Source organism: Crotalus tigris, unplaced genomic scaffold, assembly GCF_016545835.1.
Source record: "Crotalus tigris isolate CLP2741 ecotype Arizona unplaced genomic scaffold, ASM1654583v1 scf7180000023617.9722795, whole genome shotgun sequence".
Lineage (NCBI taxonomy): Eukaryota > Metazoa > Chordata > Lepidosauria > Squamata > Viperidae > Crotalus > Crotalus tigris.
Window position 1 is genome coordinate 2,619,086 of NW_024100081.1, and position 9,879 is coordinate 2,628,964.

Consider the following 9,879-nt stretch of genomic DNA (forward strand, 5'->3'; position numbering starts at 1 on the left):
GCCACGGAAAAGACATATTTCCCAGCTTCTATCAGATGATAATATTTAGGGGGAAGCATTAGGAGCCCTCAGTCTACCTAATCTGATAGAACATGTAGATATCCTTAAGGAAAAGCACATCTACCATATAAAGCTTTAAAGGTAATAACCAGCACCTTGAATTGCACCTGGAAGAAACCTGGTAACCATTATAATTCAAACAACAGAGCTACCTATCACTGGGTGCCACCATATTCTGGGCCAGTTGTTGCTTCAAGATGGTCTTCAAGGCTACCTCTGGGACAAGGCCTTATTGGACATCCTAAAGGTTCACTTCCTGAAGATCACAGCAGCTGATTAGACAGACCATCCTGAATCAGAATAATGCAGTTTGATTGGGACATACAACCACTGTCCATCCAGCTTCAATAATGTCTCCATAAATAAAAACATCTTCATTTCTTACCAGAAAAATAGTTCTCATCCAACCAAGGCTCTGGAAAAAGATGGGGAAAGTCCTCACTACATCTAAGCAAATACTGTAGCCTGCAATTTCCTGCCCTAAACTGTTTAGGAAGGTTTTCCTGTAAAAACTGAAATTTCCAAGAAATACAAGGGTGCCCAAGCTAAAACACCCTTTAAATCTGTTTTTGGATAGTGGCAACCAAACCATTCTTTTGAATAAAAAATGAATATCATGTGTTGGTCAGCATATCATACCTATGACATTGTTTGTTTATTTGTTTGTTTGTTTATCATATGACGATGTTATGTTAGCCAGGAGACTACATGCTAATACAGAGTAGAAGTTTGGCTGCCTAAGACTGCTAGCCCTGTTCAGTTTATGCTCATGTGCTTTCCAAGGTGTGCCACTTGGGACGACCCAGCTCCGGATCAGAAATAAGGATGAACACCATCCTGCAGTGTCATCTGGGGCCCTCACCCTCCACCGAAGCTGCCTCATGAACAGATGTCACAACCGACAAGGTCCAGCGCTGTCAGGATTCTAATCCTCCACATAAAGCACCAGCTCGCTTTCCCGCCAAAATGATTCCTATTTATCTACTCACATGTAGTGCTAGGTGGGCAGAAGCTGAGGCAAGTGCTCAGGAGCTCACCCCACAGTGCAATGCTAGGACTTGAACCCCTGGATCAAAGACCATCTCCAGCGTTATTAAGCCACTGAGTCACCCCGCCTCACTTATGACATTGTGAATAGCTAGGATACAATTGGCATACTTATGAGAATTTGGATCATCTCTTTCTTTTCACTTGAAATCATTATGGAAAGTAAAATGGAGGAGGGAGCAAATAATGGTTGCCTTCCAATTTCTTTGCCACTCATGGTCAATTTCGCTCAGTTCTTCTTTGGCTTGGTGCCCTCTAAAACATTGGCACTTACTCTGTACATTGGTAAGCCAGGATGTTGGCAGAATCCTGAATTCTTCTGAGCTGTTCCAGATTTCCACCATGGAGAAGAGCGCCTGCACAGCATAAAGTGCAGCAGAATGCAGGATCTTATAAGAAAAAGGGTGAAAACCTTCTGGACTGCAGTTTGTATATATCCATTGCTTACTCTGGGTCACCAATATTGGTGGAGCAAGAAGAGTTAATGGACTGGCAAGTCCAGTCTCATTTCCTGAGCAGAAGGCAGTGTTGTGCTGGGCTCCAGATAGCAATAGGTCTCCTTGCCAGAAGAAGACGAAAGCAAATAACTTGGGAACAAAGTGAAATTCTATGACCTGCCTTTCTCTTCCAAAAAGAAGAGTGCCAGTTGCTTCTACTACTAAGAAAGAAATAGGATGCTTTCATATTGTAACAGAAACAAACTCCTATAGTAAGCTAAAAGAAACAATTAGATAGCCACGATATGCTACCCATCAGTGCCTGAACCATCAGGAAAGCATGATGGCATAAAATTTGCTGCCTTGATAGTCAAGCCCTACTCTGCTATTATAAGAAGGCCCTCGATTGGTGCTGTCTTCATGGTTTTACTGGAGGACAATTAAGGAAAATGATTGGTAAATTCCTTCTATTCATTTGCCTTCTCATTGAATGTCTCATAATACTGTTGAAAATGACCACCAATCTCATTCTCTAATGTGGGGTGGATGGAGTTGAGCAAATGTGGGCAGCAGAGTGAACAGCAGGTTAAATTATCTATCAAATTCCCAAGTAACAGGTTGCCTGTGATCCCTTGCTTCGCTACTTCTGAACTTGGTTCTACTAGCCCTTTTCAGAAAGAGTGCAAAACTTGTGTCCAAAAGTAGCTTGCTTGACAAGTTAAAGCGGAGGAACAGTAATGATTACCACACTGTCTGGATCAATGGATAATGTACCTCCACAAATCAATAAGACACCATATTGGAGAAAGCTGCCTTTGGGGCATAAAGAAGAAAAGGTGTTTTTTTTTTTCAGATTTCTCAAGAAAAAAAATAGCATTTATGAGATAAGTCCAATTTTTTGCATTTTGGCTATAGGAGCAATAAGCAGCAGGAGAATAAATAAAAGGAAAATACACAATCAAGTTGTCCAACATTGTTATTATAAGGCTGCTGTTACTCAAATATTCATATTTGATCCGGTATCAGGAATAGGACTATCAAATGTGGGGTACAAAAATCTGAAGAACCGCTAAATGGCAGCCAGTATTCCATCTATTGTGCATCTATTGACATCTATTGTGCATTTATTGATATCTAAACTAAACTATGAATGATTCAGAATGGTGCAGAATAGTTCTGGCTGAAGAGACTAGAACCGTGTTTCTCAACTCAGCAACTTGAAGATGTGTGGACCTCAATTCCCGGAATTCCCATCCAGCATAGAGTTGAAGTCCACACATCTTAAAGTAATTAAAGTTGAGAAACACTGGATTAGAGATTTAGCAAACAGACATCAAAAAAAAAATCCCTGATTCTGTCTCTGTATTACTGTACTGTAGACTGCATTATACTAATACTCCACTCTACTTTACTGTACTATACTCAATACCATATTACAGCGGTCCCCAATTTTGGTGGCCCGGGGGGGGGGGGAACTGGGCTGCACGAGCAGTGGGCTGGTGCGAATGTGTGTGCGCAGCTTGACTTGCACAAGTGGGGCTGTGCACACATTTGCACATGTACCAGTCTGCCGCTTGCACAAGTCAAGCTGCATGCGCGACAGCCCACTACTAACACGGCCCAGTTCAAATAGGTCACGTCCCAGGGATTGGGAGCCCCTGCCATGCTATACCATACCAGTTGATCAAGTGAGTGGCATCAAGTTATTGTTGATTTCTAGCAACAGGATGGATGGATGGATGGATGGATGGATGGATGGATGGATGGATGGATGGAGAGAGATAGAGGTACACTAGTATAGATACTACCGTACAGGTAGTCATGGCTTAATGAAAGTTCCTCCTCCTCCTCTCCAAGATGGGGGTATGGGGTGGAAGCCATGAGAAAACCTGTACACAGGGACATCACATATATAATATCTGATTCTTTCTGCTCTGAAAGTTTAAGGGAAGGTGGACCGTATACCATACCATTCCGATGGATACCCAGTGGAGTGTGAGTGTACATTTTTCCACTAGAGGGCAGACTGGCACAAATTTACCAACTGAAGGGTCCAGTTTTGGTTCCAAGATAAGGAATGTAAATAACCAAGAACCAGATTTAATCAGAATAGGCTTGATGGAATTGCTGAGAAGATCGTGACTCAATCCTGTCCTATTGATTTCAGGAGATTTATTCTAAATATGATTCGATTCAACCTGCGTTACTGTGTTTTACTTTTTTAGTACCTCATCCTTGCCTTTTCCTGGGTAGAGTTGGTTTAAGAAGTATGTATGTATGAATGAATGAATGTACATAGTTAATTAATTTTTTATACCATAATAATCTTTCCCTGCCAGCCTCAGAGTGTGTTAAATTAGATTCCTACGGGAACCTAGGGGATTAGCATATGACAGAAACCCAGCCTTATAAACAATGATGAGGCTATGTTAGGTGTATCTAACTAATTATGGTTTATTCTGTGACTATAGTTAAATGAATGGTGGCTTGATTAATGCGTGATTTAGTTCACAGAGTTCCACTCCCTTCTGTTTTTCTTTCAAAAGGGGAAAGCAAAAATACGTGTTGAATTCATTTGCAGATGACTCTGGAATAAGGGGCATGGATGTTATTTAGGTTAGAAGAAACACTTAAGTCTTTTCCCTGCCTTTCTGACATAAACTTTTTCCCATTCTCAGGTGTGAGGTTGCAATGTAGGCTAAGAATTTGATGCTTCTCTTCCCGTTTTTCTACTCTGCTTAGCCTCAACAGCGTTTCCAAGACCGCTGTTTGCAGGAGGAAGGTCAAAAAAGTCAAGATGGCAGCCTTGATCCTCTGATGGAAGCCTGCTTCTATATGCATTGCATATAAAAAGGGTAAGGTCTTCAATTGCAGTCACCATCTTGACTTTTTTGCCATAATAATACAGTTCCTGGATACTTCTGTTACCAAGGTATGTTGCATCTGATTTGGCTAGGGCACAAAAGGTAAAATCATCAGGGTCTCTGGTGCTCTCTGAGCTTGGTGGTTTTCTTGCAGACATTTCATTACCCAACTAGATGACAACCATCAAACTGAGAGAGCACCAGGGACCCCACCATTCAATCCTGAGCTACCAATATTCTCTCCAATCAGTACAATCAATAGATTCATTTTTGCAATTTAAATTAAATATCCTAATTTCACACTATAAAATATATTCCCTTCTTGGCCTATAAGTGTTCCATTGCCAAATGAATCCTTTCCCCGGATAAAAGGTAAAAGATTTTTCACCATTTCTTTTTGCTCTAGGGCAGGGGTGTCAAACTCGCAACATCACATGACGTGTCGCAATGTATCGCGACTTTTTTGCCTTTACCGGCAATGGGGTGGGAGCGGTTTTGGCATGATGCATCCGACCCACGGGCTGGTAGTTTGACACCCCTGCTCTAGAGTCTCCAACCTTAGCAAATTTAAGACTTGTGGACTTCAATTCCCAGAATTCCTCAGCCAGTAAGGCTGGCTGGGGAATTCTGAGAATTGAAGTCCACAAGTCTTAAGGTGCCAAGTTAGGTAGCCCATTTCCCACATAACCTAAGTCACATCTGCCTTGGCAGCCCCTACTCCTCAACCTGCCATCCTCCAGCTCTGTGAGAGGACTGCAGCTCTCAGAATTCCCAGCCATTCCAGCCCTCACTTGATGCTTATAGTAATGATTTGCTCAGGAGTTGTTGTTTTTTCACTCCAAATGTTCCTGATTTTAATTTCTACTCAGGTGAGCTATTTCTGTAATGTAACTAATTGGCTTGGCTTCTTCGCCCTAGGTCAAGGTTATTTCCAAGGCTGTTGATTGTTGCCTCAGCCTTGTCTACAAATAGGAAGCTTACAACTTTTTTTTTTAAAGCATGTTTTAATTTCATGCAGGAATGTCCCTTCTTTTTATAATACTTAACCCCTATGGATATCCAGGATTAGAACTACTTCTCTGAAAGTCCATGAGCCACATGATTTTATAGGCAGGAACATGCTGTACACATGGTGCTAAGCCATGGGTTGTTGAATAAGTGGCAATTTTTGACATTCGCACAATATGCTAAAGCTAAACCACCTTCTATCTTAGCACAACATGTGAATGCAGTCATTAGACCAGAATGAATTCTTTTTTACTATTTATCAAGTGAACCTCACCGATGTCTGGTGTGCTTAGAAAATAGACTGAGTTTTGCTAAATCTGCCAGTCTCTGCGAGGAACGGGAGAGGTCAAAATGTCAAGAAAGTGGCACAATCAGGCAGTTGATACCACACCCGTTTTAATGCCTGCCATACATTTAAAAAGGTGGGGTTTATGATATATATTCCCCCCTGGGATCCTTGGACAGTTTTGGTTAACTCAAACAAGGTGGTAAATGTTTTGAGACCATATGTAAATATCCCACTGGGTTGTAGGATAGCCAGAAATGCTTCAGAGTAAAGAAAGAGGCATGATAGAAAATAAACAAGCAAATACATACAACTGTAGCAGTGATACCCTCAGCCACCACAAGGTAAGCTCAAAAACACTCCCAAAATACACAGAAATAAATTCTCAAGCAACTTCAGATAAAAAGGACAGAAAAGAACCCTCTTTTGTAGGGAAAGACAATGCGAGAAAATGCAAGTCCACAGTTTTTCCTGAAGCAAATCTCTCTCTATAAAAATGTGCATTGGCAAATTTTATTCAGGTCAGTAGGCTTCTCTTGCAAACTTCTGGTGGCCGGACCAAACTGCCACTGGGCCAGCCCATTAGCAGATGTGTTTCAATAGTGAACAGGGGGCCCTGGCCATACACCGCTAACCATAGATCTCTAATCCTTCTCCGTAGGCACCGGGTGGATATCAAACAGACATTGGGTGGATCGTGACTGTTGTGTTTGGTCTTGCTTCCAGAAAAGATCACGCTGATTTTATGAGCTTTAACAAATGGCTGGCGAGTTCCTTATTTGGAAGGCCATCCAGGAGATATCTGAAGAAAGGGCAGGTCCCATCAGAAAAGCTAAGCACTATAAAAAAACCTCCGTGCTATGATAGAGAGTGAAGAAACCAGTTCAAAGGTGTTTGGAAAATTGCTAGTCAGAGGTAAACAAGACAGGATCCCTTTTCTTTTTTCTAAGAGTTTATATTCTCTGAGTACAATGTTTAGGAAACACTCTTTTTCCACCCTTCACTTCTTTCTCTGCTGGCAAGCCTCCCTTGCAGTTGTCCAAGCAACATTGCTTATGACTTTGTTTTCTTCTTCTCTATTAATTCCTCCACAGAGTTGCATAGGATCAAACCCAGGCATAGCTCCAAGCTCTGAAGGTCATAGTGCAACTTTTGCTGACGTTATGCCAAGAGGATAAATATAAAAAAGCAGTCAATGCCCAAAGAAGATGGAAAAAAGATAAATAATATGATAAGACTATCTTGACAAGCTGCTGAAAACAAACGACTCCAGTTTTCTAGCAAGCACGCTGGCATCTACTATATTTCTAATTCTTATTCAAGGTCACTTGGATCCAGATTATTAACTGGGTATACTGATATCATATTGGCATCTCTTTCCTAATATTCACCCCAACAATGTGGAGCACCTTCTCACTGTTGTCTGCTTTCTAGAAATAGACATGCATGAGTTGTTGTTCTATTAGATCAGTGGTTCTCAACCTTTCTAATGCCGTGACCCCATAATACAGTTCCCCATGTTGTGGTGACCCCCCAGTGGGTGTGGCCACCAATAAGAGGGAGTAGGTCAGCTAGGGAAAAGGGAAAAAATGGCGGACAACGTGGTTTGGTGACCCCCGTGAAATGGTCATTCGACCCCAAATGGGGTCCCGACCCACAGGTTGAGAACCACTGTATTAGATGAAGGTATTTGCTAAATATCTACGCTACACTTCAATGAAGTACAGATAATAACTATGTAAGGAGATGGCAGAGGGGATATATGATAGCAGTCTTCAAATATTAGAAGACCCGTTGCAAGGAGGAGGGTGTGAAAAATAGTGTATAAATGTTTTGCAGAAGGAGAACCAAATATAAAATAAGGAAAAATTTCCTGGCCATGAGAACTATTAAGTAGTTGCACAGACTTCTTAGAAGATTTATGAGGGGCTCCAACTCTGCACATTTGCAATGAAATATTGGGAAGTCGTTTTTCTGGGAGGATATGATATTCCTGCCTTGGGTAGGGAGGATGGATTGGAAGATCTCCGAAGTTTTTTCCACCCCTCTGATTCAATGAAATAAAATCTACCTAGCTCTTTCTTGATTATTCCCCTTGGCTAGAACCTATCAGTGGAAGTAATCATTTTCATTCTTCCTTGCATGTCTCATGGTCCCTCCACAGTTTTAGAGGATGCTTAGTACATCTTTTCGGGAGCATATTGAAACTGCAAGAGAGGACAGAGCTGCCATCTCCCAGTTCTAGCAATAGAAACCAATTCCATCAAATTCCACCTATGTATGTATGCATTAATTTTTGTATGTCATCTCACTTTCCAAAGTCTTCAAAGTTTGGTATATACATTGTGAGGCAACAGAAACTGTCTGCTGGTACCAGTCATACAGTCATCTTATCCCCATGCCAAATCCCATTCAGAGTCCTTCTTTTATAGAAAAAAATAAAAGATAAGACAAAAAAATTCTCAGTTGAAGGGAAAACCACGATGGCCAAGTCTTAAATAATTGCCACTCTAAAGGAAACTATCAGAGATGCAGATCACAAGTCTTAAGCCTCAAAGGGTGGTGAGGGGAGGTTGGTCAGAACTGTCAGAATGGATAAACGCTTTCAAAATACTGGAAGATATGAAAAATATCCATGAATAAGAACATCTGAGCGAAAATACTTTGGTGCATTTGATAAAGCTTGAAGCATAGCTTTGAAGGATGTTTTGAGGTCATTAACTAGGCTTTTCTGTTTAGTATAAACAAGGCATCTCAAGTGTCTGTTGACATGGTGAACAGCTGCATTACCTTTGTCAGTGCAACTTATACTAAAATATAATTCTTCAGCTAAGCATTTGAAGTAGGCGTCATGTTTCTGGCCATCAGTACTTCCCACTTCTGCTGCTGCAGGGCACTCGCCATAAAACTTCCTTCGCAAAGTGTTTCTTATAACCCAAAATTTCCTTCAAAGCTGTGCTTGAAGCTCATATAAGCTTTATCAAATGCACCAAAGTTGTCCATGAACAATTGCACCAAAATTGCACCAAAATTGTCCATGCACAATTCAAAACTCTCAGAATTTTCCTGCCAGAATTATCACTGCCAAAAACCCAGGGTAACAAAGCCACACCTGGAGGTTGTTAAAGCTGACAAAAGTTGTTCTACAAGGTTGAAGCTAGAAAGATGAATTCTCCCATATACTGTAAGTTTGCTGTGGTCCAGGATAGACAGAAACATTTGGCAGGTAGATGAAAGAGGCCTTCTAGGTGAATATTCTGGTTCAGACCTGCTATAGTATGTACCCCTGATCTACCTACCTACCTACTTGCATTCTTGTATGTGTATTAGCTTGTATTTGCAAATCATTCCATCGTTCTGACTCTGGGCAGCAAAAATAAATCAACAATAAAACACTAATATGGTAAAACATAGTCTCCCCAAATCATCCAAGATCAAAGGCATGCTTGAACAGAAGGGTCTTCAAAGCCTTGTGAAATACAAGGAAGGTCAGGCCCAAATGTACTCAGGGGAAGTAAAAAATAAAACAATTGAAAAGGAACGGGGCTGGCCACATAACAAGAACTGGTGGCAGTTGGACCAAGGTAGTCATAGAATGGATCCCACTTGATAAAAAGCATCCACGAAAGAGAGCTAAAAGATGGATCGACAACATCAGCAAGTATTGTGGGCCCAACTGGCAAAAGAAATGTATTGGTTGGAAACATACAGAAGAGGCCTTCATCCTTCTAGAAGGGCTAGAAGGATGATAATAATAATAGTAAAGTTAGAAGGTACCTTGGAGGTCATCTAGTCCAACCCCCTGCTCAGGCAGGAAACCCTATACCATTTCGGACAAATGGCTGTCCAGTCTCTTCTTAAAAACCGCCAGTATTGGAGCATTCACAACTTCTGGAGGCAGGTTGTTCCACTGGTTAATTGTTCTGTCAGAAAGTTTCTCCTTAGTTCTAAGTTGCTTCTCTCCTTGCTTAGTTTCCACCCATTGCTTCTTGTCCTGCCTTCAGGCGCCTTGGAAAATAGCTTGACTCCCTCTTCTTTGTGGCAGCCCCTGAGATATTGGAACACGGCTATCATATCCCCCCTCGTCCTTCTCTTCATTAAACTAGACATACCCAATTCCAGAAGCCGTTCCTTATATGCTTTAGCCTCCAGTCCCCTAATCATCTTTGTTGCTCTT